An 11,711-nucleotide genomic window follows, 5' to 3' on the forward strand; every position below is an offset into this window, starting at 1 on the left:
AGCGTTGCAGGGGGTTGTTGCAGCAACCCACACTATCTCCAAGCAAGTTTATTCCTCCTGACCACATGCATGTGTGCTGGAACAGATATTGTATCAAGCAGATGATAGTCACAGCTATTTAAACAAGAATGAGGCAAGAGTACAAATCTGTAGGTTCAGAGTTATTTGAAGTCATAGGCTTTCAGAGACTTGTATAAAATCCTACTGCAATTCCATTAAAACCATGGCAATAAAAACCTTCTATGATATTATTTGCCCTGTTCCCCATTTCTCTAATTTTTCATCTGCCAATCTCTGATGCTTCACAAGTGAGGTCTATAACACACTACCTGTTTCCAAGAGAGCAAAACTTAAGGCCAGCAGTACAGCCAGAGACAGAAAAATGTCTAGGAAATGGGTATTTAGCATCTGTTGGTATCAGCATTGCAAAGTTGATGAGAAGTGATTGTTTCGTGAGAGCAAAAATAGGACATCATTCCTGAGTCGAAGGGGGACTCCTCATAATCACAGCCTCAGGCAGTGGCCCTCCAGGGTCCTGCCTTTCAGGAAAGGGTGGAGGGGGGAAAGTAGCTCTCCTTGCTAGTTCAGGGGCATCTGTAAAGCACATTTCAAGGGAATTTCAACTCACCAGGTCTACAAAGCAGCTGGGCACTGCTTTGGTGCAGTTTTTACTAGGAATACTCCTGGATTTGAGTTCAGGTCAGACCGGAGATCCCATCTCCTACAAAGAAAACATAACATTTCCACAAGGATCCCAAATAGTTTGTTCCGTGAAAGTTGTAAGAAGCTTAAACACATACACTCAAGAACTGATCAAAGGATCAAAATCTACCCCCAACTTGCGATGCTGAGGAGCCTCAGCTGAACATCACAGTTTACTGTAAGCAACCCCACCGAGCTCTGGCTGAAAAGGGGCTTCTAGGACACAGACCCCCGCTGCCAGGGGAGGGCCCAGTATAGTCAGTGGTTCGGAGCAGCCCAGCTCTCATCACTCCTCATGGCAGTGCCACTTCCCCGTGAGGAGGTCCTGCTTGCAGCAGCAGGTAACTCAGAAAGAACGTGTTTGTTTGCAAAACAGAGATCAGCATTTTAAAGAGTCAGCAAGGTAATATGTGGTCACAGAGGGATATGGATCTCATGCAGTGGTTAACAGTACCCATGTGGTCCTTGTTCCAGGCTTGGGGAAAGACACAAGTACAGAAGTTTCTCTCCCACCCCTGGAAGAGTGTGCTACACTTAGCTAATTTAACCACGCTAAGGAGAGGAGGGAGAGCACATCAAGCTGCTCCCAAATAGCTGGTTTAGCAAGTGCTGAGCATTGGCATGGTTCACAAGAAGCCCAGCTGTCCCTTGTCACCCCGCAGGCGGGGTGCCAGCCTGGGTGCAGAGCCTCCAGGAAAACGAGCCAACACATGCCCCTGGCCCAGGCACCACCCCGACAGCCCCGACTCGCTCCAGGGGTGACTCAGAAACCATTTGCCACTTGTCTAGGGGTGGAGTTGAGTTCTCAAGTGCAAACTGTCAGTGGTTGTTCCAGGTTTGTATTTAATACAGGAACCAAAATCCCTTTTCGGATCCACAGCTATTCAAAAAGCCTCCAGGTCACTTGGTCTGTTCCCAATCCAGTCAACACAGGCAGAAGGGGAGAAGCCATCACATCCTTTGCACAGGAGCAAGGGGAGATCGCTGCTTTGCCATGGGGGTCCACCAGCTCTGCAGCGCTCATCACCACCGTGCCTTGGCCCCTGACGCGTCGCTGCATCCTGAGCTAGCGGTACCTATAGCCACAGGTACCGTCACACACAGCCCTCAGGGTTGTGAATGGCAGCGGGGACTCTCCGCCAGCTCAGGCTGTACCCTACCATCTCAAACAGCAGCTTCCACGAAGGATCTTGAAGATAATGTGAAGATTATCCTACATTTTTGTGGCAGGTAAGCTCTGCCTTGCTTTTGTGCTGCAACAGGAGCCAAAAAAGACCAGTGCTTATGCTGAACAATGTTCTCACTGCATGCCCTCAGAGAAGACCACGAGTGTTAGAGACAGCTCTGGCCTAATACCAGGAGAATTTCAAGTTAAAGCTCTTTTAAAAGCAGTAAAATCTTTATAGCTGGCAGTCTCCTTTCCCTCACTGAGATAACGGAACTGTAGCTTGTCCTACACCTGCAAGCTAAACTGAAGGGTCAAACGTGAAGCTGTGAAGCACTCACCTTCTCCACTTGGGTGATGGTATTGCTCTGCACCTCCTCACCCTCTGCTGCAGTTGGAAAGGGAAACAGAGAAACTCCTGCGGGCTTTTTGCCACCACTGGAGCTGCAAGCAGATCTTTTTCAGTAACTCTAAAGGATTTTTTTTTCCTCTTTTTAATCAAACCACAAGCGTTCTTCTCTAGCAAACTTTCCACGATGGCATCTCCAGTTAATTAAAGGTTTAAGCTGTCAGGAAATGCTGTGCATAAAAAAAAATAAAATAAAGAAGAGAGCTACTTTAATAGCATTTGTTAATTGAAGTTCTCATCAAGTCAGCTGCAGGAACACAAGCTGTTCCCGGAGTAGATGGGGACCAGCACACATCCAGACGATCGTCTGCAGTTCCTAGAAGTCAGGATCCCACCTTGTGCAGCGCCTATGGATGAGGCAGTGCTGAGCTCCCTCACCACCAGTACAAATCCAACACCTTCTCCATAGTGGGACTGGAGGAGGGCAGGAAGAATTCTTGCCTACCACAAGGTATTATACCTTGCATCTTCAGCAGCTGCAAACAGCCGCCCACTTGCACCGTGTTTAATTCCTATTCTCCCCAGCCTTTGTCTCCATTTGCTGGAGCACAGGTTTTTCTGGATTTCACTAGTTCCCAGTATTTCCCCATGGTGCCAAGACAAGCAGGTGTGGGAACACAGGCTAGAGCAATGGGAGATTTGAAGGGAGACACCTTTTCAGCCCATGGCTGGGGGATATAGGGAGCAAAAGAACAGACCCCTTGGGCAGTGCTCTTCCACTGTGACCACCTTCAGTGATATTCACTGGTTGCTTTTGACCAGTCCTGCTTTTGTGCAGCTTATTGCCACAATAGTTAACTCTTCTGGGTCCTGTCTGTCTCCAGATGTCTCTGGTGGATAGTCACTCCTGATGCTCCCCAGCACGGGCATTTTCTGGGAAAAGCCCAAAGATAAGCAATGGCTGCTGATCCCACAGCCTGTTTTTTCAGTGTTTTGGACAGGGGGAAGCTGTCCATCTCCATGTCACTGCATCAGCAACTGGGGGCAGCCACTGCAAATGGTCACAAAAGAACATTTGAGACCAAAGGCAGCAGAGAGCTTTATGAGCCAAGTTGCAGGAAGTTTGGACTGGGCTTTATGGGCCAAGCTGCAGAGAAGCAAACATAGCACACGGCAGGTGAATCTTTACCAGCAGCACCTGAGCCCGTAAGATCCTGGGCACCCTGCTGTCCTCAGCACATGCTCCCCGGGGAGAGGGACCCCAGTGCTGCTGTAACTACAGTGGAAGCAGAGCCGCTCAGCTGCCTTCCAAGGCGATGTGCTCCTGCGGGCACGCACACATGTGCACACGCCCCCCATCCATCTCTGAGAAAGCAGAGAACCTTGCCAGCATTCAGACCAAACCATTCTGTTGATTTGAATATGCTAAATCAGTCCTTTTAGCTAGCTGCAGGACTCTGTCCTTTCGAAACATCCAAGCCCATCATTGCAGTTTGGACAGGTGACACTCAACAGAATAAAGCACAAGTCAGGTGATGGGTGAGAGAACATAGTCAAAATAAAGCTTTGTCCTTAAAGCACCTTTAATGACTCTGTCCTTTTGCACGCAGGTGTTAAGCAGACTTCAGAGCCAAATCTCTACTTTTGTGATATGTAAGTATGGCCAGATGCCAACTGGGATTTAGGCATCTATTAACACAGCTAGCAATATATAATATTGCACCAGGCATTTTGTGGGAAGGAGTGTTTTCACAGCTGGATGAAAGGTTTTGCCCTCGTCTTCCTCCTAGAAAATTTTTCATAGAAATAGTCTTGACTAGTCATCCCTCCCCTCTCCCGAGGGATCCAAACACTGAAGAGTGAGCCACATACCACCTAACTTCTTAAGATTTCAATCCTATTATTTAGGTGAAGTGCCTAGGAGTAGACATTTTTTCCACATGCAATCAAATGCTTTAAGTGCAAAGACAGAGTGATTTATATGTGATCAGGCAATCTCCTGCTCTCAACGCAGAAGCTCCAAGGGGCTAACAACTAACCCCACATCTCCTTGAAAAATAGTTAAAAGCAAGCAGTTACTCTGCAGAAAAAGAGTGCATAACCTCAAGGTCTACCCTTGCTCCATGTCGATCTTTTCATGAGATCCACCACGTTCTCCTACAGCAGCACACACACACCCGGTGCTACAAATCCTGCCTCCCTACAAGGGGCCAATATTCTACCCTGAATGCCCTCAAGTGCATTACCATCTCCTTTCCCCTCACCCAACCATCGTTGTGGGTTAGAAAGCAAAGCAGAAGCTTGGTTTCCCCACCAGCAGGACAAACTTTCAAGGCTGCTGTTTAGAAAACAAAGTAATGTTTAATTGCATACATTTGTTTTGCTGTGATTGAGCAAGAACAAGTTAGAAGCCCAACAGCATTATTTTTCCTTCCCTGCATAACACCTCATTAACGCATTCAAACCTGTTAGAATTTGTTAGTCCCAGAGGCTCTTGTTGAACCACAACAATCAATAGATGCGAACAGAGCAAGTAAAGAGGCAGTCTGGGTCCTAGGAAGTTGAAATATTTTCCATTAGGACACTGTAATAACTTCCTCGGAACAAGCGTCTCAACGAGCAAAGGGACGTCCTGGGTAGGAGCAACCCAGGTGAGACACGTGAAGGAAGAGACGCATCTCGATTGAACTGCACTGAGCAGAACGTGCTCTGGACAGGAAGCTGTGCTCCCAACAGCTTGGGCTGTCCCACGCAGGAGGGGGAATCCCGTGTGCGGGAGATAATTGGAGGAAACCGCTCCAATGTTTCGGGTTCCGATCTCCTCACAGTAATGAGCACACAAGCAGACGATGCATATGCATGAGAACGTAATTAAGAGTGGTAAAACCTGGAAGATTTTCAAACTCCATGGCAATTACCAACTTAAACACACAAAAAATTAAGATAGCCTTATACCCAAAGGAAAGTTGTTATTCAAAGTGCCTTGCCTCATTATAGTTAGCTCCAGCTCAAACAGCAGGCTAGCGAGCAGGGGAGAGCTGCCTTCCATCAGCAGCAGGTGCTCTCCCCGGGACGGAGGCAGGATGCTGACATCCTTCTGCTCTTGCTGAGACACCTCAAACGGTCCCCAAATGCTTTATCAGAACAAAAATAGAAAGCGGAGGACGCACATGACTGGCAGCTTGGGCTCCCCTGTTGCTCTTTGGGCTTCTGTGGCAAAGAGCGTTCATGGACAGAGAGCTACCCTGTGTAAATAGATTCACTAAATAAATGCGGTAATTATACTGAATATTATTCTCAGTAGAAACAGCAGCAGGGAAGTGATTTGCATAAGAAATGTGGATTTTTCATGTAAATGAATGTGTTATTTGCTTATAGAAAAGATTAAGTCTTGTCTAAAGACCTAGAGCTCAGCTATACGTAAAAGCTAACACTTAACTGGCATCTCATGCCTTCGCTGTGCTCTGCCACCTTTATCAAACTCATCTTTGCAAGACTAGCTGTGTTGTTCTCATCAGTCCATTTTGCTGAAGTTCAAACAGCCCTCAGTCCAGAGGATAGTTAGTCTTTCTAGGGAGCCTGCTTTGGTTGACATTAAAGTACCTTTGCAGGAATTCAGGCTTTTAACCTTTGTTTCAGCAAACTGAGACTAGTAGTGGCAGGAGAAAGAGGAGCTGTTTCTAGGTTTGAAGAGCTGAGCAAAAATCATGACCTGGGAGGATAGATCCTTTAGCTTTCTTCCTCCATGTGCTGGATGCAAGGGGGGGGCTCACGTCCCAGGCTGGCTGTGCCCTGCATGATCAAGAAGCATCCTCAGTTTCAGGTGGCAACAGGATCTCAGGGGTTGTGAGGCTATGCTAGCCTGCCCTAAGAACTGGGCTACCGATGAAGACACGGCAGTGCCCACCTCCCACCCTCTGTGCCACCCCATGGCACGCTCACCCTTGGGCTACTTTCACCCTGCTACCAGAGCAACGCAGAAGGGGTTGATCCCATTTCAAACCCCATCCTGATAACATCAGGACAGACTCATCCTTCCCCCCAGCAATCCCAAGCCTAGGGCTATTCAGCAAGTGAGAATCATAGAATGGTTTGGGTTGGAAGGGCCCTCACAGACCATCTAGTTCCAACCCCCCTGCCATGGGCAGGGACACCTTCCACTAGACCAGGTTGCTCAAAGCCTCATCCAGCCTGGCCTTGAACACTTCCAGGGATGGGATATCCACAGCTTCTCTGGGAAACATTGACTTAACACAAAAGGCAGAAAGCCAGCCTCAGCCAATGCTGCAGCACCATTCACCCCACCAAAACAGCCAGTCCAGCTCCTGAACCCATGCTAATAAGGGTACAGCTACATAAAAAAGAGGAGCTCCACCAGTATCAGGAAATCTCCTCACTAAGCTTAACCCTCAAGAACCTGCTTACTCAAGGCAGTTCTTCTTATAGGCCAAGTCACTGAGGATAAACACTCTCAGCTGACCCTAACATTTGTGAGTAGGCAACAGTATGAGCCACCTGAGGATCTGCTGCCTCTCGTTGCTTCCAATCATTGGAGAAAGGATGAATGCCTGCTTCGTGGCAGGTCGCAGTAAGCAACAACTGTGTCTGCAGCTCAGGTTCTAGCACCGTAATGCAGCAAGGTGATGTGGACTTCTTGGCTTGCTTCAGCCTTTTCAGGTGGACGGAGTTGATAGTTGTTCTCTGACGGGTTTTTTTTCAAATTTATTGCAACATTTCATGTAATTTAAAGAGCAGTGTTGAGGAATGGCACCTCCATGTGGCCTTTTACCAAATCTCTCCGGAGACTTTGTATTTTCCTAGTACTTGTGCACCATTAAAAAAAAAATAAAGAAGGAGAAATAGGGGTTCCTTCCACTGGACTCAGCGCTTTATTCTTGCAGCATATGAATTATTTTCTGTTAATTCATCCCCTGAATTCCTTATGTGCTCAGCTATGTGTTTGTTTGATAGAGTGCCCCTTTCTTTTTGCGTTTGATACAATTAAAGTTCTGCAGAACTCAGCGGTTTAAACTCTTGGAAACTTGTGCACATTGGAAAATATTGATCCAGACGATGGCTGTGAAGTGCCCAAGCCTTGCTTCTGCGCTCTGCCCTGCACAAGAAGAGCAGGCTGAAGTGGAAATTGAGTTCACAGTAATGCTAATCTCAGCTGTCCAAAACCCATGAGCCCTCCAGATCAAACTACTTTGGAGATGCTCAGCACTATTTCTGTTGTCTGTAATCGCCTGATGAGCAATGGGAGGCCAGGAGTCACGGTTCTGCGCAGGCCCCGAGGACAAGCATCTTGACATCCGGCTAACGTGTCCTCAGTATTACCGAAAGGCAGGTAGCACAGTGCTGGTAGAAATTGGCCACAACGGATGTGCTCAGCGTGTCACCCATGTTTCAGAACAGGGTGTTCTGCCAAGTATGGCTCCAAGTTAAAATAAACCTCCAGTGGTCTGTCTCACTGGTGTCATGGTTGCAGTCAGACCCCGGTGTTGGGACACATGGTCTGACATGAGCCAGTTCCTGCATGACTTCAGACATCAGCCTGTAGAGCTGGAGCTGACAAACAGCTGGAGCTCATGTTGGTCAGGAGATCAGGAGGAACACCTCAGCCCTTCAGTTTCAAGCTCTTGGTACAATGCACCCACGTCCTAGGAGTAGGAGACAGTTTTTAAGACTAGGGTTCTGACTATTCTGAGGGGTGTGTAAGATTAAGGAGCACATAGGAAGGACGTGTGATGTTGTTTTCTTTTTCCTGTCAAAAGGAAACACAATAAATGACAACCAACATCCAATTTACAGAGAAATGGAACATGAAATCATAGAATCACAGAATGGTTTGGGTTGGAAGGGACCTTAAAGATCACCAAGTTCCAACCCCCCAGCCGTAGAAATCTCATACCCAAAGATGAGCAGCCCTTCAAGACATTCCCGGCACCCGAAATGTCCTGTGGCCATTTCCAGGATACTTTGGAAGGAGCATGCTCGCTGGGTGCTCCAAAACTCTGCACTGCCTGCTCAGTTTTTAGGGGAAAGACACTAACAGGCAGCTGGATACGGAGACTTGCAGAGCAGGCATGGCCACAATTTCTGGAGCGGTATTCCTAGCTAACACTTTGGTTTTGAAGGGGGCAGCGGGGAGAGAGAGGCACTGGTAACAAGGCTACCTCAGACATAACCCTGCTCCTCGCATCCTCTGGAAACTCGGTGTTTCACTGCAGAGAGGAGTCTTCCGCAGGCCCAGCCCAAGCGAAAAGCAACGTCGCCGCTGCCAGCAGCCAGGCTGAAAGCACGCGGGTCAGGGTTGCTAAAGACCCAATTTCTCACTCACGAGCTCCAGCTCTTCAGCAGCGCAGAGCTGCTTTCAAGCAATAAGTGGTTTATGTCTAGCTGCAGCGTATTTATGAGAAAGAAATCCGGCTTTTACCTGAGGAAAAAAAGCTACTTTAGAGCATCTACCTCTTTCATTTCGTCTCGCTTAATGAGCACCAGCTATAGACATCCTTCTCATAGCCACGTTTGCAGGAGCGTGAGGATCTCCGTGTTTCTGCAGGGTGCTCGGCTCTTAACCCTTCCCTCCACGTGAGATGCCTACATGGCTGGTTAGAAAAAAATGTGTCTTTTTAAAATACGACTCTTCATAGCAACCCACATTCAGGGTCTTTTGAATCTGAAAATGTAATTTCCGCATTTGAATGGGGTTCACTACATATTCCATCAAAATGGGCTTCGAGGAAAAAAATGGAATTTTAGCTGAATGCTTTCCTAACGGATATCCCCGGTGCTAGATTGTAAGTGAAAATTTTCCTAGGAAAAATCAATCCCCTCAACAGCAGTAGCAAAGTCCATTTCCATTGTCCCATGAAACAGCTGAAAATTTCTAAAAAACCCTATTTTGTTTTCAACCTGACTCTAACTATGAATTGGGACTCCGAGGACCAACCTGACCATCCAGCTATACCGGTCTTAGTGATAAAGGGGACACATAATTCACCCACAAATCAATTTCTCTGATGCTTCCCACCACTTCTTCAACAACAACAAAAAGCAGGAGATAAGCCCTGGTGGAGAGCACTCCTCCTGCCTGGTATCTGCAGCCGGCGTAACGCCAGGCGGGTGCTCCGCAAGTGGCATCAGTCTTGGCACTGCCAGGCTGGGTAGAATTAGTCAGGATTTTTTAGGTTTTTTCCTTTATCTGTGGAAAGTCAGCTTCCTACATTACATAGCTGATCTGAGCAAAACAAAGGTCTGCCTGCATTGGAAAGGAACGCGATGGAGACATTCATTTCCCCAGAATAGGTAGTGTAACAAATCAATCCTGACTGCACTGATAAATTGAACTTCAAGCTTGGTGATACTGCTTTTCAGGTCTAATCCAGTGTAAGACACAGCAGGAAGGAAAGGCAAAGGCGCTCGTTAGCATTTCATGCTGCAAGGAGCTGCTCCCTGAGCAGGAGAAGAAAATAAAAGTCGTCTTTTCCCTTCTCTTTCTGCACAGTATTGCAAGTCTTTTTGAGGAAGGTGACACGGGGCGTGTGGGTACATGCTGGACTGTGCATGCAGATAGTGAGGTGCAAAAGAACTGTCCAACAGTTGCTGGCTTCTGGCCAAGCTCCAAACCTTGGGACGGGATCATAACTCGAGCTCCTGGGTGGCAGTGAGAAAGACGCGTTGCTCATGGGGAAAACCTGGCTCACAGCAGTACGGGGATTATCACAGAATCACAGAAGGGTTTGGGTTGGAAGGGCCCTTACAGACCATCTAGTTCCAACGCCCCTGCCATGGGCAGGGACACCTTCCACTAGAAGGAGCAATGCTCTGGGACGCAAAGGGAAGAGGAGCTGGTGGGCTGGGCTTTAGGAGGCTGAGGTTCAGACCAAGTTTGAGCTGCAGAGCCCCAGGCCGAACGCAGACAGGTCACTCACTCCCCTGGTCACAGCAGAAGTACTTCGGCATCTAAGTGGACAGCAAGTCCTGCTCTCTGGGTCACACAGCAGCCAGCACCTGATCTTCCTCCCCTCAGCACTCTGCATAACAACAAAGGGGATTTTTGCCCTTAACTTTTCTGAATTGGGATGTAAACGTTAGATCTGTAGGAAACTCCAGTTTTTCACCTCTCTTCCACACTGGAGCGCAGGGTTGCAATCAGCCAGAGCCCAGCAGGACTGGCACTGGGAGAAAAGTCTGGCAGCACTCCGTATTTGGGCAGAAAGCGTGAAACATTGGTCTAAAAAGCTCACAGAGGAGAAAAAAAAACCCTTAAGTTTTACAAATTTTGAAATCCCATTGTTTTAATGGAGTCTCCTGGTGGGATTGCAAGACTGGAGAGGGGGGTGAACGAGGACACTTGTATTTGGCAATGGCTTTGACTCCATGTTCCCATGTTGCCTCTTCATTCCCATCGCTGCCCCGTGCAAAAGTCTGCGCTGCTGGGACACCTTGCACCTGCTCCGCTGCCAGCTTTTGGGCACTGCCTACTCTGGGAAACAGGATTTTTCCTTCCAAAAACTTCAAAGACCTCATTTTTATGGCTGTGGTGCAATGACCAACTGCCCTTTAGAGGTCCCTTCTGTGGGTCATGGAGTTAGGATAACATGGACTGCTTAATAATTAAAACCAAAGCAAAGTTATTCACACTACACAGAGCACCTTGTGGTATGGGCAAGGTCCACCGGCACAGGTTGGCCAGCCACGACGGCATTCAGTAGCCACTTGAATGTAACACCTCCCAGCGAAGAACTGTAACATGCTTTTAGGTAAGGCAGGAGAATTCTTGGCCCCACCGTAAGTTTGGTGAGAAGGAGAGATGTGACCTCAGACACAGAACTACACTGCAGCGTCTCCACAGCATGTAGACCTTCAGATTTTAAGTGATCGCCCAGAAATAAATACTCAGACAGGCAGAAATACTCAGACCCCAAGCCTGGCCCAGCTTGGTATCTCTCCAAAAGCGGTTGTCCCAAGCTGTCCCAGGACAAGACCCCCATCACCCTGGGGTGATTGTTTGTCCCCAGAGGGCAGCTCTTTGCCTTCCGCCCACATTCAGATGTCAGGTTCTGCCACAGCTCCTCACCGAGGCCCTGACCGCCTCAGCCACCCTTGTCCTTGCTGCAAGGCCTCCTGAAGTCTGTTAGGCTTGAGAGCAGGGCCTGGCCTGTTGCCATCCGGACAGAAGCCCTGACCGTGCAGAACGCTGACAGGTACCTGCTCTACCCCAGCTGCATGCAAAGCTCACGCCAAACATATCCAGGAAACAGAACACCTCAGTTGTGTGCGTGTATCTTGCGGCAATGAGCTCTAGCTGAATATTTTGTTTGCAAAGGGTTGTTTAGCTCCTTTCAATTTCATCTCAGCCTTACTGTTACAGTACACCTCATCATCCAGCTCCTCTTCGCACGCCAGCTATTATCTGCTATTCCCTTCTTGGCACCTGCCTTTTCCAAAAAGGACCTTTAAGTAGCAATACCCGCCTCAAGCCGCAGCACT

Source organism: Eurypyga helias, unplaced genomic scaffold, assembly GCF_000690775.1.
Source record: "Eurypyga helias isolate BGI_N326 unplaced genomic scaffold, ASM69077v1 scaffold16498, whole genome shotgun sequence".
Taxonomy (NCBI): domain Eukaryota; kingdom Metazoa; phylum Chordata; class Aves; order Eurypygiformes; family Eurypygidae; genus Eurypyga; species Eurypyga helias.